Below are 27,744 nucleotides of genomic sequence, written 5' to 3'. Positions count from 1 at the left end.
TAGTGTTAATACCCAAAAATGGAATTGCTGAGTTGTGAAGTAAACAAATCTCCACATTTTATAGACAGTGCCAAATAGTTTTCCAAGTGGTTGTTCTAGTTTTCACACCCATCAGCAGTATCTGAGAGGTCCTCATCCTTCTAATACTGGTGTTAGTAGAGTTTTAAACTAATAGCTGTGAAATGTATCTTCTTCTTGTTTTAATTTTCATGTCCCTGATTTCTAAAAAGGTTGAGCATTTATTTATAAGTTTAATGACCATTGAGATTTCTCTTCTATGAATTGCTCCTTTTTATATCCTTTATTTATTTTTCTATTGGGTTGGTTGTCTTTTTTCACAGTAATTGTGGGAGTTCTTTATGTATTCTGGATGCTATTTCTCCTTACAATTCTGTCAGGTTTTGCTTTATATATTACATGCTGTTTTCAGGTGCACACAAGTATAAGATTAATATACCTTCTTCTTTTTCTTTTCTTTTTTTTTTTTTTTTGGCAGCTGGTCAGTACAGGGATTGAACCCTAGACCTTGGTGTTTTCAGCACCACGCTCTAACCAATTGAGCTAACCAACCAGCCCTGGTATAGCTTCTTGGTGGTTGTTCCCTATATCTTTATGAGTTTTCTTCCCTTTCCTTATTCTTTTAATTTGTGATATTTCTGATATTAATATTATTTTTAACATTTACTTGGTATATTCTATCCCTTCTTTAAAAAATTTCTGCAAAATGTTATTTTAAATGTGTCTACTTTAAGCAGCATACAATTATTTTTGATAAGTGTGTTAATACATTTTTTACAATAGATTTATTATAATTACTGAGTTATTTATATTTCTTACCTTTTTTTAACTTATGCTTCTCTTTGCTTTTTATTTCCTTATTTTGTGCTGATTAAATTTTTTTTCCTATTTTCTGTTTTGAAAGCTATTTACCTTTTATTTTTCAGTGGTAACCTATCATATTTTAACAAACATTTTATTTTTATTTTTTATTTATTTATTTATTTATTTATTTATTTTTAAGATGACCGGTAAGGGGATCTTAACCCTTGACTTGGTGTTGTCAGCACCACACTCAGCCAGCGAGCTAACCAGCCATCCCTATATGGGATCCGAACCCAGGGCCTTGGTGTTCTCAACACCGCACTCTCCTGAGTGAGCCACGGGCCGGCCCTTAACAAACATTTTAACTGTGTGTTTTTAACAGCATCTAAATGTAATCTGTAAAAGTTTAGCTTCCTACTGAAAAAAAGGCATGGATTCATCATGCTCAGATCACACCTTCCTTGTTCCTTTACATTATTGTCTACAATTTTAATTCCATCATTTTTATGTGAAAGTAGGGTTTTTTCTACAGGCAAGAGTTAATTTTATTTTCTAATATAATTTCATTATTATTGTTGTTGTTGTTGTACCCTTCTCTTCCACCTGGATTTGTTTTTTCTTCATAGTCTTAGTGTTTGGAATTTTAGTTCGAAGGTTCATCTTAAGTGAAATTTCCTCTCTCTCCCCTTCTCTGTCCAGGGATTTTGTCTGAAGTTCCAAGTCTAAAACTAAGTGGTACTTTTTGGCTCTGGGCCTCTGTTTCTTTGCGATACTGCAGATGTCACAGTTCTAGTCCACAGACAAAGAGCCAGCTTGGCCCATGTGCTGATCTGGGGAGAAGGACTGTCTCTGCTCCGCCACTCCCCAATATCCCTCCCTCTCCCAGTCATCCCAGACATTTGGTTTATAAGAGCTGTGGCCAGCAAAGGTCACAATTTTTCTTAGCTTCCTTTTCAAGGCAGGAAGTCTGGCCCCAGTCTCAAATTTCATGTGGTCAGCCTGGCCTCTGTATCCTTTCACGGTTGTTTTTGGTTTCCATTACCCAGAAAGTCAATTCCTACAGTCTTGAAAGACAAGCAGGTCTGCAACTTCAATCATCACCTAAGTGTATGTTTCCTTTTTGTTTCTGCCCTACAGAAATGTTTATATTATTTTTAACATGGCTATGTCTTGTTAATTAAAAAAAAAAAAAACCTACTGTTGCTTTGTGTTTGGGTCAAAGCGGTGGGCAAAATTTACAAACCTACAAAATTATTTTGACTAAATTTCATTTAATCACTTTTAAAATAAATATTTGGTAATATAACAGACAAAAAAAAATAGACGTTACTCATTGAATTTGCATTGCTTCTCTTAAAAGTAAGGTTAATCTATTTCCACATGATTGTTAACCAATTAAATATCCTCTTTTTTGGAAATGCTTGTTCATATTCTTTGCCTTTGTGTCTATTAGAATCTTTTTAACATTTCTCCTTCTTTTACAGAAAATTGATCTCTAGCTTCTGTCTTCCTTTGTGTGACTCACTGTCTCAACACTTCTACCCCACTTCTATTCCAGGTTCTCAAAGCTTCATACCTGTACTGGATAACAGCCTTCTGACCATCTTCTTCACCCATGACAATTGTTCACACAGTGAACACACAGTGGTTCTTCAACCTTAGTGTGCATCAAAATCATCCAAGGGCCTGTTAAAACACAGATTGCTGAACCCCAACAAACACCTGCCCCAGCCTGTCTCCAAGCCCCAAATTTCTGATTCAGTAAGTCTGGAGTAGAGTCTGAATCTGAATTTCTAACAAGTTCCCAGGTGATGATGATGATGTTGGTTTGTGAGCCACACTTGAAGAACCACTGTTCATGCTGTCTATCCTAAGTGAATCATTGTGCACTACATGCATGGATTGAAACAACACACTGTACCCCACAAATATGTACAAATAAGTGTTTCTTTAAAAAAAAAAACCAAAAAACAACATTGCTTACATTCCAGCACTCCATTACTCAGTACCCTCCAGAAGTTTCCTACTGCCAATAGCATCATGTCCACATATCCATGTTTGAGGCTCTCCAACTTTGAACCTTATTCTACCTACCAATTTTATTTCCAGTCTCTCTCCAGCAGTCTTACAGCTATGCAGTGAATTCCTCAACCCACTATACTTTTTTCAAAAGATTTTATATAAAGTAAATTTTTTTCTTGAAGAATGAATTCAGTTCTTATTCAGTAACAAGCAGTTCATGTGTTTAAATAGTTCCAGACTTATTTTTGTCCACAAAACTCTTTTTATTTTATTTTTTTCTATTTCAGTCTTGAAGACTTTATTGGATTTACATCCCACTGTTAACTGCCAGTTCCCTTGGGTTCTATTTAAGACACACAAGGAAGAGAAATATGGGGAGAGAGGTAAGAATTCACCATGAGTGTGTTAAATCAAGCTTTTTCTTTAATCAATGAGTTAGGCTCATTTACATTTAATGATATGACAGATATATTTGCTCTGTTTTTTATAGTTTTTAAAAATATTTTTCCTATGCAGTCTGTTTTTATTTTTATGTAGTTCTTCAGTACTTAGGAAGGCTAGCATTTTTTTATTTTGTGGTTAACTTTATATTTATAATATTACGTAACTCTTGGTTTTTAATTTTTCTAGACAGTAGCGATAAGCTCCCTGCCAGGAAAAGAATGATAAAACTATCATGTTTTTTCTTCCTTTCCACTCCTTTTCATATCCTCCTCCACTGATTTTAGTATAAAATTCCTTTCTTAGTGTTTGCCTTCATATATTAAATATGATTATACTTCCATTTTTCGATATTTCATATTTAATGTATCTCTTTTTACTCCCAGCTACTCCAGATGAGGCAAACAATAGCACTCACCTCCTCTTGCTTTCCTCTTAGGTGTATCATTTCTATATTGTCAGGGCATATAACATCAACATTCTGCTTGGTAACACTAATTCCTACATTTCTATTATTATTAATTCTAGTAAAATATTTTCAGTGTTCTCTGCTGATCCATTTGTCAGAGTTATCCCAGTCTTTACTGTTTGACTGAAATAATTCTCTAGCGGTTTCCTAAAAGGTCTCATGGAAACTTTCCTATTTCTAGGTAAGAAACAGGCCTGAGTTTTACAAATTCAAAGCTTTTATGTTTATTTATAACCGCTATCCTTCAAGGATAGCTTGGCTAGATAGAAAATTATTTGCTTATATTTTCTTTCCTTGAGTGTCTTGTAGGTGTTGCTTTGGAGAAATAGTATGTCGGATTGCTTTTTCCCCTTATAAGTCATTTGATTTTTTTCTTAACCTGGCAATACAAACTTTTCTTTTTTAAATAGTTAGAATTCACTGACATTACTAGGTTTTATCTCCATATTGATTTTTTAGGTCATTTGTCCCTGGCACACACAGTGAATCCTGTGAGTATCTGAATTTAAATATTTTATTTAAGGAAAATTTTCTTGGTTTACATGTTTCAATTATTGCTCGCTCCTATTTTTTTAGCTTCCTTCCTTAGGGTCTCCAACTATGCATTTGTTGAACCTTACTTAACTGTTTTATTTGTAGATACAGACATAAATATTTATCTATCATAAATATAGGATATAGCCATGCATTTCTTAATGACAGGGATTATTTTCAGAAATGCATCATTGGGTGATTTTGTCATTGTGTGAACATCATAAAGTGTACTTACACAAACCTAGATAGCATAGCTACCACATGCCTATATAGTATAGCCTAACGCTCATAGGCTATAAACTTGTACAAAATGTTACTGTACTTAATACTGTAGTCAGTTGTATCACAATGAGAAGTATTTGTGTATCTAAACATAGAAAAAGTACAGTAAAAAATATAGTATAAAAAATAAAAAATGGTACATCTATACCACTTAGCATGAATGGAGCATGCAGGACTGGAAGTTGCTCTGGGCGGGTCAGTGAGTGAGTGCTGAATGAATGTGAAGGCTTAGGACATTACTGTACACGACTGTAGACTTTATAAACACATTTAGGCTACACTTAACTTATTGAAAAATAAAGTAATTGCAATATGACATTAGGACAGCTACAACATCATTAAGCAATAGGAATTTTTGAGCTCCATTATAATCTTATGGGACCACTCTCCTATACATGATTTGTCATTGACTGAAACATTGTTATGTGGTGCATAAATGTATACAGGAATATGCTTTACTGTCCTATTTTTAATGTATTATTTATTTCCATTTCCTTTTGTTTGCTTTTCTCATTTTTAACCTAAGTGTTTCTTACTGTGTCCTCCCTTTAAACCTTCAAATTTAATCTTCACCTCTGTGAGTTTTTTCCTTTTCTGAGTTTAAGTCTTTAATTTTATCTTCTATTTTCATTTCTTCACTGAGTTCTCGCATTTATACTTTTTAGACTTCCTCGATAGATAAAGTTGTGCTGTTTTTGTTTTAATTAATGGTAAAATACATGATTATAATATTCATCTGCTCAATGGCAACATTTTCCAGGCAACTGTAATGAATCTGTTGGGAAGTTTTACTGGTTTTCTCCTTATCTTTCATAGTATTTTTATATCTATGCAATAAGAATTTCATGTTTATTACTCATTTTAAAATAAGTTGTATGTTCCTGGACCATCTGTGTCCGAGAGATAAAGAGACCGCTTCTCACAGCTATGATTTGTATGTGATTCTTGGCGTAGTTCCACCTCCACTCTGAACCAGGCCAGATTCAAGGTGAGAGTATCACCACCTTCCTCTCTGTAGTTTCTACTCAGATTGCTGCAATTAAAGGAAGTTACTCTTGCTATAGACCTCACTCTGAGTTCTTCACCTTCAGAAAGTATATAATTGCTGGTATGTCTAAGATTTGCTGATGCCAGGTTTTCTCCCTATTCTATACTTCCTGCAGTCCTTGCAGTTTTTGCAGTCTGCTGATTTTATTACTTCTGGTTTTCTGAGTTTGTTTTGCATTGTTTCATTTTTTGTCATTTTTCTTGTTACTTTTGCATATATTTACAGGGTAAAAAGAGACGGATATCAACAAGTCCTAGTATCTATTTTGATATGGAAACTATTCTTTTATTAATATTCCATAATGTTGCACTCAATGTTGTGAAAATAGCAATTGCATAACTAACGTCTATTCAATTTAATAACTGAATTCTCTGTCTTTTTCATGTTATTTGCTATTAAGCTAGATCTTCACTTCATATACCTAAGTGACTGATAATTTGAACTTAAATGTAAAGCTTTTTCATATCCTTGATAAATTCCATTATTGAGTTTCCCCCATTATTTCAGCATATGACATGATTTTGCATTTTGATTAAAAAAAAGTTAGCAATTGTGTTTTATGTTATTTTGAAGGATATTATTCATTCTCATTTTGATACTAAGAACTGTCACTCTTCTAGAACAAGCACTATGTTTTATGTCAAATACTTCTATAACTGGCCTGGTTTCCCTTTTCTTAACAGCTGTTAGAAAACTTATGACACAATTTTTGGTTCACTTAAGGTAAGTGAACACATCACAGTGCTATGCATTTTTATTCTAGCTACACTTTTGTATTCAGATCCATTTTAATTCATGCCATTTTGTTATATTTTATTCATTACTGTAAGTCAATTTTAATTCTTTCTGCAACAATTTTTTTCTTCTCGGGTTTTGAAAACCCCAAAATTTGATGCTCATAGAAATTGACCAAAAATGTTAATAAATATTTATAAGCAAGTTGAACTTATTCAACAATACAGAATCAAATTGACATCAACCCATTATTAAGATTTTCTTTGGATATGCTTATTCAAAGTATGGTTATTCTCCATCCCGTTCACTTTTCTTCATCTTATTCCCAGTGTTGCTAGGAGAGTTTCTGTCAAAGAAATTTTAGAAATCATGACCTTAGTCTAGTGTTCTTTTTGAAAAAAATACCAAGCACATATTAATTAATTTTAAAATGTTCAAGGAATAAAAGGATAGATGAACAGTTCTAAAAATAAGGTTCTAACAATAAATTTAAAATAAGGTTCAAACGATAAATTTATTCACAACCCATACTGGAGAATCTATTTCTGTCCTAACTGCTTACAAACTACCTGCTTATATTCTATGCCAGATGGAAAAAATCATGACAACATCTCCCCATCCAAAACCTCCTTATGCCCTTTCATTCTCTATGCTGCTCAAAAATTACCAGCACTATTTCTGTGATCAGAACTGCATGTTTTTTTGTCCCAGGAATTAACTTGCCTTGGCCTAGACACCTGTCACTTTAATGTTTGCCATTTGCCTAAGATGTGAACATATCTCTCTTCTCTCCTTTTACTTTTTTTAATGGACCTTTAAAAAGTTCTCTTTATACTTTTAATTCTTGCTTATTTATTCATCTACTCATTCATTTGTGCAAGTTTAGCTAACTTAAGACTTTAGCTTCTGTAACACTGTTATCACCAGTCTTCATATTTATCCTTGTTATAGAGACCTTTGCCACCTTTTGTATACATATACTCTTAAAATCTGAGCTCATGAGAGCGGTTGCTCTATATCACAGTGATTTCATTCAATGCTTCACCCTTTTCTTTCTCAGCGAGACCTTTGTGTACATGGTTAGGAGTTTATGTGCTTCAGTCTACCCACTTCTTGCAGAGGCTCAGGCTATTGAATCACTGCTGTCTTTAAACTCTACCAAGTCTTTTTTCTCTTATTTCAGCAACCTGTCTGAGATACCCAGTTCTGTTTTTCTTCACTAATATAAATCTATGATAATAGAATTTATATGAAAGATATTTCATATGTAAAGGTGAGAATCAAGTAACAGTACCAATAGTAAATATTACCCAATATATAAAAATGTGGATCATTTGTTTTACCAATTATATTTGAATACATTGATTTCATATTAACAGTATGTTTTCCCTCACTTGTTTCAAAGTTTAATTGAAAAAATCTTAGGTAAAATATCTTCTTAGATATGATTTAAGAATAAAAATATTAAAGTTATTTTATTTTATTGTATTTTATTTTATTTTATTTATTTATTTATTTATTTTTTAAATTTTATTTTGTCAATATACATTGTGGCTGATTATTGCTCCCCATCACCAAAACCTCCCTCCCTTCTCCCTCCCCCCCTCCCCCCCAACAATGTCCTTTCTGTTTGCTTGTCCTATCAACTTCAAGTAATTGTGGTTGTTATATCTTCTTCCCCCCCCCCCGGTTTGTGTGTGTGTGTGTGTGCGTGTGTGTGTGTGTGTGAATTTATATATTAATTTTTAGCTCCCACCAATAAGTGAGAACATGTGGTATTTCTCTTTCTGTGCCTGACTTGTTTCACTTAATATAATTCTCTCAAGGTCCATCCATGTTGTTGCAAATGGCAGTATTTCATTCGTTTTTATAGCTGAGTAGTATTCCATTGCGTAGATGTACCACATTTTCCGTATCCACTCATCTGATGATGGGCATTTGGGCTGGTTCCAACTCTTGGCTATTGTAAAGAGTGCTGCGATAAACATTGGGAAACGGGTATACCTTCGACTTGATGATTTCCATTCCTCTGGGTATATTCCCAGCAGTGGGATAGCTGGGTCATATGGTAGATCTATCTGCAATTGTTTGAGGAACCTCCATACCATTTTCCATAGAGGCTGCACCATTTTGCAGTCCCACTAACAATGTATGAGAGTTCCTTTTTCTCCGCAGCCTCGCCAGCATTTATCGTTCAGAGTCTTTTGGATTTTAGCCATCCTAACTGGGGTTAGATGGTATCTCAATGTGGTTTTGATTTGCATTTCCCGGATGCTGAGTGATGTTGAGCATTTTTTCATATGTCTGTTGGCCATTTGTATATCTTCCTTAGAGAAATGCCTACTTAGCTCTTTTGCCCATTTTTTAATTGGGTTGCTTGTTTTCTTCTTGTAAAGTTGTTTGAGTTCCTTATATATTCTGGATATTAATCCTTTGTCAGATGTATATTTTGCAAATATTTTCTCCCACTCTGTTGGTTGTCTTTTAACTCTTTTAATTGTTTCTTTTGCTGTGCAGAAGCTTTTTAGTTTGATATAATCCCATTTGTTTATTTTTCCTTTGGTTGCCCGTGCTTTTGGGGTCATATTCATGAAGTCTGTGCCCAGTCCTTATATAAATAACTATTGCTAAATTTATTTCTTTCTTTCTTTTTTTTTTTTTTTTTTTGTCTTTTTGTGACCGGCCGCACCTCGCTCAGCCAGTGAGCGCACCAGCCATCCCTATATAGGATCTGAACCCGCGGCGGGAGCACTGCTGTGCTCCCAGCACCGCACTCTCCCGAGTGCGCCATGGGGTCGGCCCCCTATTGCTAAATTTCTATATTGCTACATATTCACTACAGAGATTCTGGTAGTTACATGTTTGTTTTCTGAATTCTTTTTTATTACCAATTCATTTCTATGCAAAATAAAGTCTCTATAAATATTCCCAGAAATACCCTGAACAGTTTTTCTATTTTTTGCTTCTACTTAATCTCTGCCTGACTCTAGCTTGAGGTCTTAATAGATAATTGTAGTCAAAATGAAAGTTAGAAATTAACTCAGAACAATTTGCAACCTACCTGCTAGCATGGGATTTGTAAATCTATAACTACTTCAGCTCCTGGGAGCTTAGTTAATTACGGTGAATCAAACTAATTAAATTATTTACTAGGTCTTTATTAAAAACAAGTCCTTTATGCTATAGAATGCATCGTGGAATTGGCTTAAGACACTAACTTATCCTAAGTGAGAACATATGGCATGTGGTGAAGCTGCAGGTTTCTCTAGCCATTGTTTAGATCCCCAGGCCTTCAATTCAATTCACATTTATTGAATGCCCACATTGTACTGTGAACTTAGAAGAAAACAGAGGCACCACAGAGGCACCACTTAAACAGCAAAGAGTTTCTTTTGAGCTACATTTTAGTGACTGCGGCCCAGGAGGCACTTCTAAGTTACCTTGAGAAATGCTCCAAAGAAACCAAGAAGTTGGGCGTATAAAGAAAAAAGGGTCAGTCAGAAGGGGAGGAAGTTACAAAATTGTTTGTCTAATATTATGATTGACGCCAGCTAGCATTTTTAAGTAATCTTGGCAGTAAGGGATTTGTTGTAACAGCCCATGAGACAACCCTCAGCTAGAAATTCTACATTTTGACAAGAGAAATAACAGTCAACAGATGGCTGGCAGATGTTGGTCATTACTCTGCCAAGAGGTTGTGACCCTTGTGATTGATTAGGAAAGTTTATAAGTTTAGGATGTCTTTGGATATGACGGATTGCAAGAGTTCAAGAGTTCAGGCTACACTTGCATGAGATGTACCTGAAGCTGAAGCTAAAACGGGCTCTTGGCCATACTGATGCCATTTTCCTTCATCAGTACAAAGCCCAAGGGTTACAGCTCCTGTCCTCAGAGAAGTTACAGTAAAACCTGATGTAGCAAATGTACATACATAATTACTACACGAGGCAAAAAAAAACTATGATAGGGAAATAAAAGAGGAAAAGAGATGGGTTCTGGAGGATTAGAAAAAGTTCATGGAGATGGAGAAGGAAAGTTTAAGTTGGGTTGTAAAGGAGCAGAAGGACTTCTAGACAGAAATGAATGAGTGGCAAAGAAGGGCGTTTGAGACAGGTGACAAGGAGAACAAGAACCCAGAGGGAAGAATGTGCATCACCCATTCAGAGAGTAAACGGAAGTTAAGCTAAGGTAGCAGGTGGAGTCCTGAGGTGCATGGCAAGCCCAGGTTGTCTAATGCAGTGCTTGGTAAGTCGTTGGTCTGGCTACTTATTGAATTGTTAGTCACTGAGTGAAGCTGTCATCACAATCAAACTTGCTAGGCACAGGGGCGGCTCTGAGCTTGCCTCCACTCTGGGCCACTTACACAAGGACAACTGAGGGTGAGAAGATACTGCACAGCATCTCTCCTCCTAAGGTGGAGCCTTGCAATGGGGAGGGCCAAAATTCTACCATGTATTTGCCTGTGCACATTCACACTCACACTTCTGGAAGCATGTAGCATAATGATTAAGTCTGTCTGGGTTAACATCCTAGCTGTTCCCCTCACTAGCTGTTTGAACTTGGGCAATTTTACTTAACCCTCTAAGCCTTATTTCCTCCTTGAAACATGGTCACAATAATATACCACCTACTTTGCAGGAATGCTGTGAGGATTAAATGAGATAATACATATAAAGGACCAGGACTACATTACACAGCACCTTTGTGCAGTTTAGAAAATTTTGACCATTTCTCCAGTTGGATATGACTCTTCACCAAGGTACTCATATTGGTGAGTGAAGATGAAGATGGATATACATTTTTCACTCCTTCAACCCAAGCATGCTTCTGCAGGGTGCAACCGGCACAGTTGCACACAGAAGCCATGAGGAAAGGGTTTAGCATGATGCTTAGTTACCACAAAAGCTCAGTAAATATTAGCCATCATTATAATTATTAATTGGCAAACCATTCCAAAACACAGTGTTGAAGCTCAGTCGGTAACCATCTGGTTAAGTCTGTTATGAAAAGAGACCAATATTCATAATGCACACCTAAGTCTTAGAAGAGTTCAAAATACAGAATTGGAAAGGAAACCAAAGGGTGTCCACTACAGTGTAACTCTCCTCCCACTAGATGGCGCTGGCTTTCAGCTGTACACAGCTTCAGCTTGTTGCAAGGGAACTGACTTCTGTTCAGAAATGTTTTCTATTTTCCAATAACTCAATAGCCACGTGGTATTTGTCTGCCACAGGCTTCCTCCGGCTCTTCTCAGGGAAGGAGTTATAACATCTCTCCCAGAGCATGTAAGTTGCAGAATATACTTAATCACAGCTCAGAGGAAATTATTCTAACTTGTTAGTGGAAGGCTATAGGAGGTCTCTAAGCTGCTTTGGAGAAATTCCATTAACTTCTTAACACTTTGGTGCTGGTGGGTTAGCTCAGTTTCTTAGATTATGGTTTTGTAACACCAAGGTCAAGGGTTTGGGTCCCTGTGCCAGCCAGCCACCAAAAAAACAAAAACAAAACCTTTCTAACACTTTGAATTTGAAACCAGAATATTATCAACTATGAATTTACCAAATAACAGCATCACTTTACTATTTGACCTCCTTGGGCATTGTTAGAGTGTGGGAGTGGAGGCAGCACATGATAACTGTGTAGTTATTAAAAAGTTATTCTCCAGATAGATACCTAGTCTCCATGCCAGAGGAAGGGGATCCTGCCCAACTCAAGTCCTGAGAATAAATATTTTGTTATTTTTACCTTCATCTTTCTTGATGTGCCAGGTTCTAAAGAACATGTGGGAACAATAGACAGGCTTCTGAAAAATCTTTTGGTTGAAGTTGTGTATACAAATTATGAGAATTTGCTACTTAAGAAATAATTTAACAAATTTCTTTGTAAAATCAAAATTTTCTTGTATTGCTTTTAAGTCCAGTTGTGAATATACCACGTTTGCGTATTTTCTCCCTTTTTGTCATTTCCAAGTCCGACAAGTTTTGAGGACAAAACATGAAATCTCAAGGGTACTTTTTAAGAGATTCTGCAAACCACACAAATGAACTTTGTAGGTAAAGCAAATGGATTGATTAGCAATCTGTACAGAGACTTTTGTCTGTTCCAGCTGTGCATTCTGGGGCAGGCATTGTGTTGCTGCTGCTCCATGTCCATTTGTGAACAGAGAGCACCCTTTAATTTGGAGCAAAATCTGCATCTAAATTTTAATGCTAAAATACCTGCAAAATGAAGAGACGGAGGAAAGGTTGTGGAATCTGATTCTACCTGAAATGCTCCTGTGGCTTCCTCTTGCCTCCTGTAGTGGTTCTCAGGCCCAGAACAGTTGAGGGACAGGCTCATCCCATGGTGTTTGAAGGTAACAACGCTGTAAAGGAAGGATGTGTGAAGATGGGGTGGGGGGAGTATACTAGAGTATCGAAAGGGAGTGTGTATTTCAAAATGCTCAGACTAAACACACAGCCTTTGGAGGTTCTGATGAATAACACCACTCACCCTAGGTCACCCCAAGAAGAAAGCCTTTTCTCATCTCCACTGCCCTAAAGGAAGAAATAAAGCCCTGAATTTGTTAGTTTAGTGTATAGTGTTCTACATGTTCTAACTCTTTCCTAAATCTCTTGGTCATTTTATGCAGGCTCTTCAATGCATTTTGTGACCAGATATAGTCAATGTCCATAATTCCCCCATATATGCAACATAATAGCTAATAAATACATGCTTAATGCATAAATGAATGCAGTATTATTGAGAGGGGGATACACATCATTTAGATTGCTCAGAAATAATAGCTTAGGACTAAAATAAACCAGTCTAAATCTTGTTTAAGAAATCTGTTAGCCTCTGTTTTAAGATCTAATTAATATCGGATGCAAAGAGATGGCAGACATTACAAACACATATTTTAAAGAATCTGAGACTTTAAAAGTAAAAAATGTTCAGATTACAGGACATACAATGATAGCTTTGTAGATTCTAAAATTGAAAAGGAAATCGATGTTCATCTAATTCCAGGCTTAACTGCAATATTTCAGCTGAGAAAGGGAGGATTTAAAGAAGTAAGAGACGGCCCCATTTGGAAGTGTCTAGGCACTTTTCTTCCTGGTGATCTTACATCTGGTGAGGAAATACCAAAGGGAAGGAAGCAAGCTCTAAGGAGAAGCTGGAACTGAGGACCACAAAGCATAGCAAAATTCTGAACAGCTCTGACAGTGGTTACTATGCCTTCCTGACAACTTGCCACCCAATGTTTGACGATTCTCTAAGAAATTATGATAAAAGAGTTTTAAATTCTACTTAAATTTCTGTTAAATGACATTCTTCTTTTTATTCTACAGAAGTTGCTAGTATAAAGTTTTAAAAAACTGACTTTTGTAAATCAAAGGCTGTTATAAAATAAGTCTAACAAAATGAGCTGAGGACATCTTCCGAGAGAGAAGGCACAGGAAAAGGAGGGAACATTCCTAGATTTAGGAAGTTATATATGTGTCTTGCAATTCCCTAAACCTAAGAACACTGTATCTCTTCCTCATAACATCATGATATACCGAGAAGCAGAGTAGAGGGGGGGAAAGGATGGGAAACCACGAAATGGAAGTCTAGGGAGTTAGTGAGATGGTTCTGGAATAGAAAACAAACCCAAAGGTTGCCAGATCTAATGGTTAGTTCTTAGTCCTCATCTTACTTGACCTGCTAGCAGAATTTGATACAGTTGATCACTCCCTTCAGCTGCAAGTATTTTTCTCCCTTTGGCTTACATTCTATCTCTTAGCTTTGGTTAGCCTCAGGGCTCATCCCTTAATCGTTTTTATTTTTATGTCTATGTGTACTTGTTTGACGAACTATTGTAGCCTCATGGCTTTAAGTATCACTAATTTATTTCTTCAGCTCGGATGTCTCTAACCTTGGACTCACATCCATCTGCCTATTTAACCTTTCCTCTTGGATTTTGATAGGTATTTTGAATTTTACATGATCTAAACTGAGTTCCTGTTCCTTCTCTTTAAAGCTTTTTCATTTTAGTTAATGGCAATTCTATCCTTCCAGTTGCTTAAGTTCTACCCTGGTCTACTTACCCTCTCACAAATCCAGTGTCCAATCCAAGAAAAATACTGTAAATTTTACTTTCAAACAGATAAAAATCCCTGCATGTTAGATGGTGATGTGTTCTACTCATTATTATATTCTCAGTACATAGAACAGTATTCTGGAGCATAACACTGCTCAGAAAATACCTGTTGAATACGTGAATGGATGTAAACACATGTAAGAAAAGTAAGTAAAAATGGGTACATGTAAGATGATTCTTTTAAAAAAACAAGAATTAGATAAGTCAAAGGGCAAAGTTAACAATTAGATTTTTTTTTTTAAACAACAAACTTATTTTTGCTTACTCTAGAGAAATGCTTCCTAAGCTTGGCAACACATTAGAATCACTGTGGAGTTTTTAGTATCCTGATGACCAGGAATTAAATTAGAGTATCTGGTGGAAAGCCCCAGGCACCAGTGTTTACTAAATCTTCCCAGGTGATTTCAGTGCAAGCCAAGCCTGAGAACCACTTTTCTATAGAAATCATACATAGTGTTTATATACTAATTCCTTGTTCTAAATGTTTTACAATAGAATCTATGTCTTTTTTCCTCCTAAGGAGCTAGTCTAATATTTCTTATAAGGTTTCCAACCACCCAGCATGATGGCACTGTATACAGAACATGAGAAAATGAACCTAAAATTATTAGAACAAATGAATACTGAAAGGAGCTGAATCAAAATAAATATGTAAATAAAGTTAGCTTTCTATGTGCCAGCAATAACCAATTCAAATATACTGGGGAAAAACAATTCTATTTAAAAAGAAATAAAAATTACAAAATACTGAAGAATAGATACAAAAGGAATATTTGAGACCTCAATTTTAAAAGTAAGAAACTTTATATTAATTCAAAAGAAAAGTTTTGAATAGATTGAGACATCCTTTTCCTGGGTGGAGAGACTCAGTATTTTAAACATGTTGACTTTTGAGCCTCATATTTCTGAATGTCCATATCTCTCCTAAGACTGGAACATTTTCCTTCATTATTATTTTTTTAAACTAAGCTTTTTCCTTCTTTCTCTCTTCTTTATCTTGTATTGCTGTAATGTATATATTTTTCTTGATGATGGCCCATAAATCTCATAAGATTTCTTTATTCTTTCTCATTCTTTTTTCTTTTTTCTCCTCTGACTAGATAATTTTAAGTGACCTATTTTTAAGTTCACAGATTCTTCTGCTTAATCAAGTCTGCTGTTGAAGCTCTCTATTGCATTTTTCATGTCATTTATTGTATTCTTTACCTCCAGAATTTGTTTTTTAAAAGTTGTTTCTGCCTCTGTTAAATTTCTCATTTTGTTCATGTATTGTTATTTCACATTTTGTTGAGTTGTCTGTGTTTTGTTTTAGCTTGTTGAAAATCCTTAAAACAATTATTTTGAACTCTTTGTCAGGCAATTCGTAGATCTCCATCTTGGGGGTTCAGTTACTGCAAAATTATCATGTTCTTCTGGAGGTATCATGTTTCCTTGGTTTTTCATATTTCTTGAAGTCTTGTGTTGCTGTCTTCATATTTGAAGGAATTGCTTCCTGTAATATTTACTGACTAGCTTTGCAAGGGAAACATATTCACCAGTCTGCCTGGATAGGGATTCTGAGTCTCTCTCAGATCTTTTCTATGGGTGGCCTACTCAATCTTTTTTGTTCTTTGTTGGGGTCTGGAGGGGGTAATTTTTAAGACTGTATGCCTTATTTTGATTCTGTAATGCTAGGTCAGGTTCAGAGTCTCCCATTTGTTTTCCTTAGTGTGCCCTAAAATGCTCAAGTTTGTGTTCCTTCTCCCAATCCCACAAAGTCAAACTAGCTGAATGCATGTGCTTATGAGCTTCCTGCAAAAGTCTCACCTTTGTCATCCAGGAGGGCATGCCTGGGGAGCCAGCCATGGGAGAGGGTGAGGTGAGGCATGTGGGGTATTGGTGGTAACTGTGAGCCAATTGGAGGGGTCTCCACTGGGAAGACATCCTAAGTAGCTTGTGGGCAGACCTCTTGATGGAGTCTAAGAAGTGGATAGTAGGATACACAGGTCTTCGTTGAGTTTTGACACCTGGTTGCTCACTACACTCTCATTTTCTCCCATGGGAGGAATCACTTGGTCAAGGGGGTCTCTTTTAGCACTGAGCTGTACCACCTTGGAAAAGGGGTGATGTGGGTAAAGAAAAACTGTTCTTGACCTCTTCAATGAATCTATTCTTGAATTTTATGATCTCATGATATACTGAAACTTCTCTGATAGACTCCTGGATTCCCACAAAATTTCTCTTCATCTGTGATTCCCACAAAGGTGTTCTCATCTGTGGGCGGTTGTCAAAATTGGTGCACTGTGAGGAGCTGGCAGTAGAAAACTCTTATTCCTCCATCTTGCCAATGCCACTCCTCAATTTTTCTTTTTTTTTGTCTTTTTTGTGACTGGTACTCAGCCAGTGAGCGCACTGGCCATTCCTATATAGGATCCTAACCCGTGGCGGGAGCGTCGCTGCATTCCCAGCACCGCACTCTCCCAAGTGCGCCATGGGGTCGGCCCCCACTCCTCAATTTTAACCCTCTTACACTTCAACTCAGTTTGGCAAGGTACACAAACTGTGGGCAGAGCCACTAAACAACCAAGTTTAACCCCTTGGTGCTAAAGCTAGAAATTCAACTTTGAGAACAATGCATCACGGCAACAAAACAGATCTGAGGTGTTTTAACTGTAGTTATATTGAGGGGAGGGCAGAATTTGCTTTCTTGAACTTAACTTTAAGCCAATGTTGAAATGACTATTTGCCCTGAGTGATGTTTCCCATCTTTGAAATAACAAACCAGATTATTCATCCCCTACTTAAAACCATTCAATTCACTCCCCATTACACTTGGAATAAAAATGAGTCTTCCATCCATGACCTATCTCTCATCCTTACCTTTCCTCACTGAACTTCACATTCTCTCACTGATTTCTTAAATAAGACACATTATTTTTGCCTCAGACAAAAAGAAAAGATAAAACTTGAAGTTCCTGAAGTTTCTGCCTGAAAGTTTGTCCTATTTGCCTTTCTGTGGCTGGTAATTTCTCTTCGTAAATGGTCTCAGCACAAATGTGTTCCCTCTCAGTCCATCCTTTCTAAAGGAAGCTTCCCCAAATCAGTTACCAACTATTGTCATGCATATTTTCTTCATAGAATTATCACAATTTATTTTCTTACTTATTAAACATTCACCTTACCAGTTTAAATGTTAATTTTGAGAATAGAAATCTGATAGGTCATTGGTATACCTAGTGCCTGGTGCAGTACCGACATTATAGAGCCTCAATAAATATTTGTCAAATATTTCATTGGTGAGAATCTGACATTCATCTAATTCTCTGGGTGGGTCTTACCATTCTTAACTTTTTAAGATGTTCTACAGCCAGTGAACTGGTTCACTACTGTTTCTCACCCAAAGCCCCTTTGAAAGTCGGCTCCCTCTGAGAGTGAATGGGCCAAATCTCTAAGATTGAAGAACTACCCAGACATTCCAAGCTGCCACCTCAACAGAACCCCAACCCTCAACTTGATTTTAATACTTTTAATATTACAGCATATGTGAAAGAATTGTGAAAATTTGCTTTATTTGTGTCATAATTACATATTGAATCCTCAAGTGAAGCCACAACTAAGAAAAATATTTAGTAGAAATATCTTTTGGAAAATCCAGAGTATTTTGTACCAGGACTTACACTATTCTACTAGTGATAAATTTAAGTTTAGAAGAAATGATCACATTTTTTCTAATTTCTTAAAAGAATCATGAAGCTTACCTTTTATACTAAAATTGTTTTAACATACATGAAATGGTGAGTCAAATTTGAAGTGTAAAACATAAAAATCTGAATGCAAAAGGGTCAAGAGTGGGATCTTTTAATGGTAGAAAGGATGGATTTTCATTGAAATTTTTGAATTTTAGCATGGTAAGTTTTCTTCATCAATATTCTTCACTATATAATTTCTTCTGTAATAGGCAATGTTAAAATGCTCTTTTTCATAATCAAATATCAATGAAATGTCATTGTGCATTAGCAACTTCAATTAACATTAAAACCTAACAGGTATACACAAAAAGATCAACTCTTTTCAGAAAGAATGAAATACAATACTGAATTTTCAATAATTCAAAATTTACTTTGGTTTCCAATAGAGAGCTTTATTATGCATTCTTATGATTATGTTTGATTTGTATTAAATAAGATACTAAGAATAGTTCAAGTCTCCTTGCCTTAGAACTATCAATTTGGGATAAGTAAGAGGCCAGAATTATAAGAGAGTAGAAGAAAAAGAAAGGTTCTTAAAGCATGGTCCATTATTATAAAACCATTTTATCTTTTCAAAGCTCAAATTGTATGTGTGTGTGCACGTTCGTGTGTGTGTGTGTGTGTGTGTGTGTGTGTGTGTGTTTGTTCTCTGACTCTCTCCTCTTCAGCCTACTACGTGTTATCTCTTTTACCAAATTCTGGCTTTTATATTTACTTCTTTTCTACCCAATGTTAAATTTCTGGGACTAGAACCATGTGTTTCACACATCTCAGCATGCCCTCAAGTGTCTAGGATCACATTCTGCATATACTAAAAAGTGCGTCTGCATGTACAGAATAGACAACCAAATGGGACAGTTTCTTTAATGTTTATTTTATGTCCTAGACGTATGATATTGTAATAGTAAGTTCTGTATTTGTATAGGGATTACTATTTTTTCATAACTTTCATAATTATGCTCTTTACTCTCATAACAATGATGTGAAATAACAAGAACAGTATTATTACATAGGAGAAAATTGAGGCACAGACATTGAAATGATTTCCTTAATTCACAAAAACGTTGACAGGTCTTACACTAAAATACATATTCCCTGCCTTCTTTTAATACAAGTTTGTTTCCCTTAGATACATTTGAAATGCCTCTCACGGTGAAAATTAAGAGCTTGGTACTAAAAAAAGATAAGAAAGAAATATCAACCACCTTTTAAAAAAATTACTATGACACAATTTTAATTGAATTAAACTTTTGTTAAATTAGACAGGAAATAGCTGCTAACCCATATGAACAAATCACCAGGGTTCAGCAAAACATTTAACACATATTTGGTGAGTGCTTTCTATGTGCCAAGTACTTTACTAGACACTGATGACAAAGGGTGGATGTAACTGAGACCCAGTACAGCATACTCCCTACTTTTTGTTCCTCATTGGTTTGGTATTACTACATGTAGCACTGCCTTACCAAAAACTACCCTCTTCTCATTTGCCTTTGTGCTGCTGCGTGGCAACTAAATGACCAGGGTAATGTCAACAATGTGAGTTCTTCCAGGGACCTGTGACATCAACACTCCTGATGAAGTTCGATGCTAATACATTTAACCCACAGTGTCAGGTTGACTTTTAGTCTGAAAATACAGTGCACAGCACAGCAAACAAACAATTATCAAAGTTCTGGGAAGCATACTAGAAATAAAAGATTTATTTTCTTATTTTTTTACTCTGTTTTATGCACAATTGAAATAAAATTGTTCATTTTTATCACAAACCCCAAGGAGAAGATAATGAACAAGTGCAAAAAGGGAGAAAGAAAGAGGAGAAAGTCTAAAATAGGCCAAAGTAAGAATGGAGCCAAGGGAGATATATATTGGTATTGCTTACTAAACAACAAAATAATAGGATATCTTAGAGGAGGACCCTCCGAGGTGTTTGAACAACAGCATTTTGCCCAGAAAGCAGAGATAAATCTGCAGTTCTGACAGGCTTTATAAAGAATGGGCTGAATCAGGAGTGTGTTAAATGGCTTTGTTGAGGGTGGATGTGATTGTAAGAGTAATCATAGCAAGAGCCAAATTTTTAATTCACAGTGAAAGGCAAGGAACTTGTCCTCAGAAACCCATAGTACCTGTGGGCAAAGTTCAGAGTATAGTAGCAGCAGATGCCTTAAGCATGAAGGCCTGGGTGCCACACTGCTCCCTGGTAGTTCATGTACAATGCTACCCAAATCCCTCATTCCCAAAATAGAAATGGTTGGGTCCAAGGACAATTCCTCTAACACTGTGCTCTAACCATTTTAACCTAAGACTCTTCATATCAGTTGCTATAATTATCATCTTGAAACAGGACATGGCTTTCTTACTATATATGGATAGAAAGGACGTGTATTTGGATGTTAGTATCGTTGTATGAGTATGTGACTTTCTCAGAGCAACAGTTCTATTCAATAGTCCTTTACTGTTAAATCACATCTATCCCTGAAACTCACCCTCTCCAGACAAACCAGAGGCACATCATTCAAAAATCTAGGATATACTATGTTTCCACTTTGAGCAAACCCACAAGAAGAACCAACTTCCAAAACAGTCAAATGTGGAGGTGATTATTAACATTATAAACAGATCATTATTTCAAATATTTGAGATACTCAAAGTATGTTTAATTGTGTGTGTATAGATGACTAACTATTCGAGAAATAAACCTCATAAAAATGGAGGGTGTCATGGTCATTGTGTTATTATTGTTATTATAAATCACTCACATATTATAGATGAATAAATTGAATCTCAAAAATTTGAATAACAAATTTAAAGTGACAGAGACAGTAAGTGGTAAAGACTTGTTCTTAGGTCTGTCTTCATAACATGTTCTCATTTATTTTTATCATACTGTCTTTCTTTTTTGTCTTTTCTATCATTTTAAGCATTATTTTATTATTTTTAAATGTTTTTCTTTGCATTTTATTCATTTATATTTATTGGAACATAGTTGATTGTACATATCTGTGGGGTACAGCTTTGAATATCAATACCTTTGTGCAATATTTGATGTTCAAATCAGGATAGTTACTATATTAAACAATATATAATGTAATCTATTTTCATGGCCCTTTATCAATTCCTCCCTTACCCCCCTCTCCCTCTCCTTCCTCTGGTAACCTCAGTTCTGTTCTATTCTTTTGAAAGTTCAACATATTATTGTGACTATTGTTTCTTTCTTTCTTTCTTTCTTTCTTTCTTTCTTTCATTTATTTTTTAGCTCCCACTTATGAGTGAAGACATGCGGTATTTCTCTTTCTGTGCCTGGCTTGTTTCACTTGACATAATTTTCTCTAAGTTCATCCATGTTGCTGCAAATGGCAGTATTTCAATCTTCTTTATGGCAGAGTAGTATTCCATTGTGTAAATACATCTCATTTTCCTTATCCAGTCATCCAACGATGGACATTTAGGTTGGTTCCATGTCTTGGCTATTGTAAATAGAGCTGCAATGAACATGGGAGTGCAGGTATCCCTTTGACATCATGATTTCCATTCCTTCAGGCTTATACCCAGCAGTGGAATCACTGGATCATATGGCAGTTTGTCTGTAGTTGTTTGAGGAGCCTCCATTCCATTTCCCATGATGGCTGCACCAATTTACAGTTCCACCAACAGTGTACGAGGGTTCCCTTTTCTACACATCCTTGTCAGCTTTTGTTATTCTCTGTCTTTTTATTAATAGCCAGTCTAACTGGGGTGAAATGATATCTCACTGTTTTTTGGATTTGTATTTTCCTGATGCTGAGTGATGTTGAACATTTTTTCATGTGTCTGTTGGCCATTCCTTTCAGAAATGCCTATTCAGCTCCCTTGCTCATTTTTTAATCAAATTATTTGGTTTTTTTTACTGTTACATTGTTTGAGTTCCTTTTATATTCTGGATATTAATCCTTTGTCAGATGAATAGTTTGCAAATATTTTCTCCCACTTTGTAGATTGTCTTTTCGCTCTGTTAGTTGTTTCTTTTGCTGTGCAGAAGCTTTTTAGTTTAACATAACCCCATTTCTTTATTTTTCCTTTTGTTGTCTTTGCTTTGGGGGTCATATTCATAAAGTCTTTGCTCAGTCCTACTTCCTGAAGTGTTTCCCCTATGTTTTCTTTTAGGAATTTTATGTTTCAGAATGTTTGTTTATGTCTTTAATCCATTCTGAGTTGATTCTGTTATATGGTGAGAGGTATGGGTCTACTTTCATTCTTCAACATATGGATGCCCAGTTTTCCCTGCACCGCTTATTGAAGAGGCAGTCTTTTCTCCAATGTGTGTTCTTGGTGCCTTTGCCAAAGATCAGTTGTCTGTATGTGTGGGTTGATTTCTGGGTGTTCTATTCTGTTCCACTGGTCAAGTGGCTGTTTTTATGCCAGTACCATGCTGATTTGGTTACTATAGTTTTACAGTGTAATTTGAAGTCAGATAGTGTTACACCATGTCAACAAAATCAAGGACAAAAACCATGTGATTATATCAATAGGTGCAGAAAAGGTATTTGACAAAATTCAATATCTCTTCATAATAAAGACTCAGCAAATTAGGTATAGAAGGAAATTATTTCAAAACAATGAAAGCCGTGTACAACAAACCCACTGCCAACATCATCCTGAATGGGGAAAAGTTGAAATGTTTTCCCTTAAGAATGGGAACAGGACAAGGATGCCCACTCTCACCACTTGTGTTTAACATAGTATTGGAAGTACTAGCCAGAGCAATCAAGCAAGAGAAAGAAGTAAAAGGCATCTAAATTGGAAAAAACAATGTCAAATTGTCCCTGTTTGCAGATGAAATGATCCTATATATAGAAAAGCCTAGAGTCTGCCAAAAAAAAAAAAAACTCTTAGAGTTGATAAACAATTTCAGTAAAGTTGCAGGATACAAAATTAACATGCAAAAATCCCTAGTATTTTTATACTCCAATAACGAGCTAGCAGAAAGAAAAAAACAAATAAACTAGACCATTTACAATAGTCACCAAATAAGAAATGGAAAGCATTTAGTAACCTTAGAAATTAGGAAAGCACTGAGACCCTCAAAAGAGTTTTCTTAGTGAGGTGGAGGGGACAGAGCCAGATAGCTTTGTGAATGCTGACAGTGGCCCAGGTTAGCCCAAGGATAGCCATGTCTGAACAAATTTAAGGCAGATTATTTTCATTAGAAAATCAGTAAGACAGTAACTTTATTGGGTTTTTTGTTTGTTTTTGTTTTTATTTTTGTTTTAGAAAAAAATCAGCCATCCTCAATTAAAATCCCAATTTCTGCTTGCTTTACATCTGCCACTCACTATTTTTAGATTATAATATGCTTGATAATTTGACCTAAAACTTCTCAATCAGATTAGATGTCACTTACTGCCCTATCTCCATCTATTTATCAGAGTGGCAGTTACTAAATACAAATCATATGAAAGGCAGTTAAATAGTATAACAAGAAGATTGTGTTTAATGAGATTTGACCTGAGTCTAAAAGATGAAGAATGAAAAATAGTATGCATTAAAATTTTTCGAAAGTGGATTAGGGTCTGCTGACGCACAGACTCATGGGTTTATCTCTTGAACAAATAACTTTAAAATATGTTTTAATTCCATTTAAGTGGTTTAGTTTTGTTCCTTCAGCAGGAACCCTCCCTGCAGCTGAGTTGGCAGATCATTTGTTTTCATGAGAGCTCTTCGAACCAATCAGGACACAGATAATATTATACTTCTATGGGCTTGTGTTTCTTTTGATGAGAGTCTAGCGAAGTCATGGGTAATATTTTACTGTGTGCCAGGAACCTCTTGTGTTTCAGTTGTACAAGGTCAGATCTTAATTTAACCACCAACTGGATACTTAATTTTAGATACACAGAGAAACACATTGGCTCCAGGGTACTTCCTCTGGTTTAGGAAGGCAAGTCCCTGGATAAGAATGACAAGACAATCATTCCAAAAGGTGAGATTATGAAATATTTGATCTGTACCTTACCAACTAGTTTATTGAGTAGTTCAGTACTGGGAATATTTCAAACAGTTGGAAATACATTTTGTGGAACTACTCATTAGTTTCTTTTTGGTTGATCCCCCATGGGCTTGTGTGTCTAGGGCCTTTTTAATTATAGAATAAAGCTAGGGTTGTTGTTTGTTTATAGACCATCAACTCAATTGCATAATTATTAAACATAACAAAAATGGTATCATGAGAAAAACAGATCAAGAATGAATATGTTTGTAGAAGTGTCAATATATATACGATGGAATTCCGGAAAGGTCTTAGCTGACCCCCTGGTTTTCAAAAAATAATTAAATAATTTTTGTGAATAATATTAAAATAAATGTCTATCAAGGCTTTTTCATCACTTGTTGCAAAAGATGGGTGCCTTATGCTCAGACTGAAAAATTCCTTTAAATTAGTTAGAAAAAACAAACTTGATAGAATTGGAAATTTGCTTTTGCACAGAATCTTGAGCGTGGAAAGTTAAAATTTATCTGACACCATCACTTATCTGGTTCTTAAATGAACAGATAACATCCAAGGAATATTCCATATCTATTGATTTGATTTTCATGAAATAGCAGTGATATGGATAACGGAAGTCCTATCACTATTTTATGCTGAGATCACTAAATTAGTGTAATAAAATATCATAATTTTGCACTTCAGTTATTTTACAGGGCTACCTCATTTTCAAATAAAAATTTGCCTAAAATCTTTATATTTCCACTGGAGTTGTTAGATGAATTTGCTTGTTGTTTGCTTCAACTCTTTTAGAAAAGTTTTTCTGAGGCTTATGAATTTTTAAATTACAAAATGAGACCCTCTTTTCATTAATTCCATTGGGGTAGCTGGGTCATCTGTTACAGTATAATGGTTAAGACTCTGTGGCTTCTATCGTCAGATGTCTGGCTTTATATCCCACATCTCCACTGCTCACTAGATGTACGGGTTGAGCAAATTACCTGACCACTCTGTGCTTCAGTTTTCTCATCTAGAAAGTGGGGGAAAGGTGTATTGTAGAAATTAAATGACTTAAGGAATGTGATGCTCTTAGTGTAATGCCTATCACAGGTAAGTGCTCAATAGATGTTAGTTATAATAATTATAAAATTTGATATAACAAATATTTATTGAGAAATGGCTGTGTGCTTGACTGTGCTAAATCTTGTTGGAGAGGGGAGACATTGGTGTTATTTCTGGAGAAAAGTTTAGAATGCATTATTTAAAGGCAGAAAATTCTCTGAGGGCATGGATTCTACAAGTCTGTGTCAAGACATGTGCCTGGAACAGAGCAAACATTGAATACATTTCTTAAATGAATGAATAGGATGGTCTGAAAATCCTTAGGATGAAAAATAATCACTAAGTACTGGTGGGCCAACTCTCCTCCTTTGTCTTTTTGATTAGTAGAGCAAAGGAGTGTAGTAGATGCTGTGCATCTGTATTTCAACAAGGTATTTAACAATCTCTTGATGATGGGCTTGTTATCAAAAAGAAGACATTAATACTACATGGTGGTGTCTTAAAGAGGATTTGTAACTGCATAAACAGCTTTTCTCAATGGGTGCTAAGTAATGAATCAGTGTCAACCTGGAGGCCTCTGTCCTGTGCCAATTTCTGTTCAATGGAGCATAACGCCATATAGAACACATGCTTATTAAGTCTGCAAATGGACTAATAATTGGAAGGATAGAAAATGGATTAGATCTTAGCAGATGGTAATAAATGTCGAATCTAAAAACATATGAAATGTAATAGGAATAAAGAGTCCTGCACAGAATTGCACAGCAAACAATGTGGGAAAAAATACAACTTGTAGAATTTGGGGCTATAGGGATCTGAATTAAGTGTATAACATGATAGCCAAAAAGTTCACCTGAGCTTGGGCTAAATGAAAAGATGTATAGTGTCTAAGAAAATGGAGGTGGTCACACCCTCTTCATGTTGTGTTGCCTGACTGCACCTGTGTGCTGCACTCAGAGCTGTGATTTACAGCCCTCTTTAGAAAGAAATGGATCAATGAGTATGTTTACAGGAAGTAGTCAAGACGGTAAATGTGTTAGTCCATTTTTGTTGCTTATAACAGAATACCTGAAAATGGATAATTGACAAAGAAATAAAATTTATTTCTTACAGTTTTCAGGGAAGTCCACTGTCCAGGGGGCTCATCTGGTGAGGGTTTTGTTATTAGTGGTGACTCTGTAGCGACGCTGGGTATTGCATGGCAAGAATGGGCTGAGCAAGAGAGCTAACCTCCTCATTCACTTTCATTATAAAGCTATGCAGACCACGCCCATGACCAGCCATTAAACTATAAATGGATTAATCCATTCATGAGGGCACAGTCCTCACAATCTAATCACTTTTTAAAGGCCCCCCACCTTTCAATTACCATAATAGGATTTCCCAACCTCTTAAAACTGTTACAATAGAGATTAAGTTTCCAAACATGAACTTTTGGGGGACACATTTGACCAATAGCAGTGAAAGAGTGAAACCATGCCATGGGAAGGGTAGTTGTCCAGCCTTGGGAGAAGTTTTAGTGGAGTCCCAATAAACTTTCTGGGAGATATTTAAAAGACACTCATGTAGCAGAGGATCAGCAGGTTCTCAATATGGCTCTGAGCAAGAGAACTAGGGCCATCAACTAAGGGTTTGAAGAGATGGATTCAACATCAATGTTTTTCCTAATCGTAAAGTTGGCTAGAGGGGAATAGTTATGTGGAGAGATAGCAAACTCCCTGTCACTGTGGTATCTATGCTGAGGCTGGCCAGTGACTTGTCTGGCTTGTTGTAAATGGAATTTACAGGTGGGACTACCTGATGGTTTGGTGATTCCAGGAAAGAGGAAGGAGAAGAAAAAATTAGAGAGTCTTTTCAAGGGTGAGGAATAGAACTGCCCCGAAATACTAGAATCCTACTTCCCCATTTTAGAGGAATTCAATCACAGAGTAATAACAGGTAGTGCCTACTGATTACTTGTGACTGGTCAGTCAGAGTTAAACACGAAGCTAATGCAGACAGGCCAGAATTTGAATGAAGGCTCAACCAAGGAATTCAGCCACTTCCAACAGAAAGAAATCAGTGGCCTGTATATAATTTCAAAACAAGATATGAAGAAATGAAAAGGCTCATTATTGTTTGAATGAATTTTGAATGGGAACATATTTGACTTGAGCACCAGACGGGAACTTTTGCCATGTTGAACAAAATACACCATGCCCAGGAACAAATATTTTTAGAGACAAGATATGTATATATATTTATATTTGTATATGTCTATATAGATGTATAAGAATAATACTTTTTTAAGATCTAGAGATATTTAATTTTTATTGTTATTGTAGCTAATTAATGTATTCAAAACATTTCCTACCCTACAAGCAATTGCATAAACTAAAAGTAGCTTTTTTTATTATCTGTAACAGGTCTCACCTTCTTCAGGAGCCACTACTCATTAATTCGTGGAAAATAAATTTTTGGTTTCATGCAAACAGATATAATAACTTAGGTACCGAAGCCTCTGCTTGGATGATTCAG

General features: G+C 35.8%; 1 protein-coding gene and 1 non-coding gene across 8 annotated transcripts in view; one reads left to right on the top strand and one right to left on the bottom strand.

The window, feature by feature from the left end:
* Positions 1 to 497: 497 nt before the first annotated feature.
* TRNAF-GAA (transfer RNA phenylalanine (anticodon GAA)) lies at positions 498 to 571 on the bottom strand. The gene has a single exon. It is a non-coding gene; the product is annotated as a tRNA-Phe (tRNA).
* A 10,994-nt stretch (positions 572 to 11,565) lies between these two features.
* ASB15 (ankyrin repeat and SOCS box containing 15) overlaps positions 11,566 to 27,744 on the top strand; it is a 45,189-nt gene continuing 29,010 nt past the window's right edge. For 5 of the 7 annotated variants that reach the window (XM_063100820.1, XM_063100818.1, XM_063100814.1 and 2 more), the window contains exon 1: positions 25,127 to 25,275. The gene's annotated coding sequence lies outside the window, so the exon portion shown is untranslated. Of the gene's footprint in view, positions 11,639 to 24,078; positions 24,163 to 25,126; positions 25,276 to 27,744 lie in introns of those variants that run through there. The other 2 variants (XM_063100817.1, XM_063100816.1) reach the window with 2 other exon arrangements.

The sequence above is a fragment of the Cynocephalus volans genome, chromosome 6 (assembly GCF_027409185.1).
Source record: "Cynocephalus volans isolate mCynVol1 chromosome 6, mCynVol1.pri, whole genome shotgun sequence".
NCBI classification, from domain to species: domain Eukaryota; kingdom Metazoa; phylum Chordata; class Mammalia; order Dermoptera; family Cynocephalidae; genus Cynocephalus; species Cynocephalus volans.
Note: the sequence above shows the minus strand (reverse complement) of the source record. Positions and strands in the feature narration are given on the sequence as shown.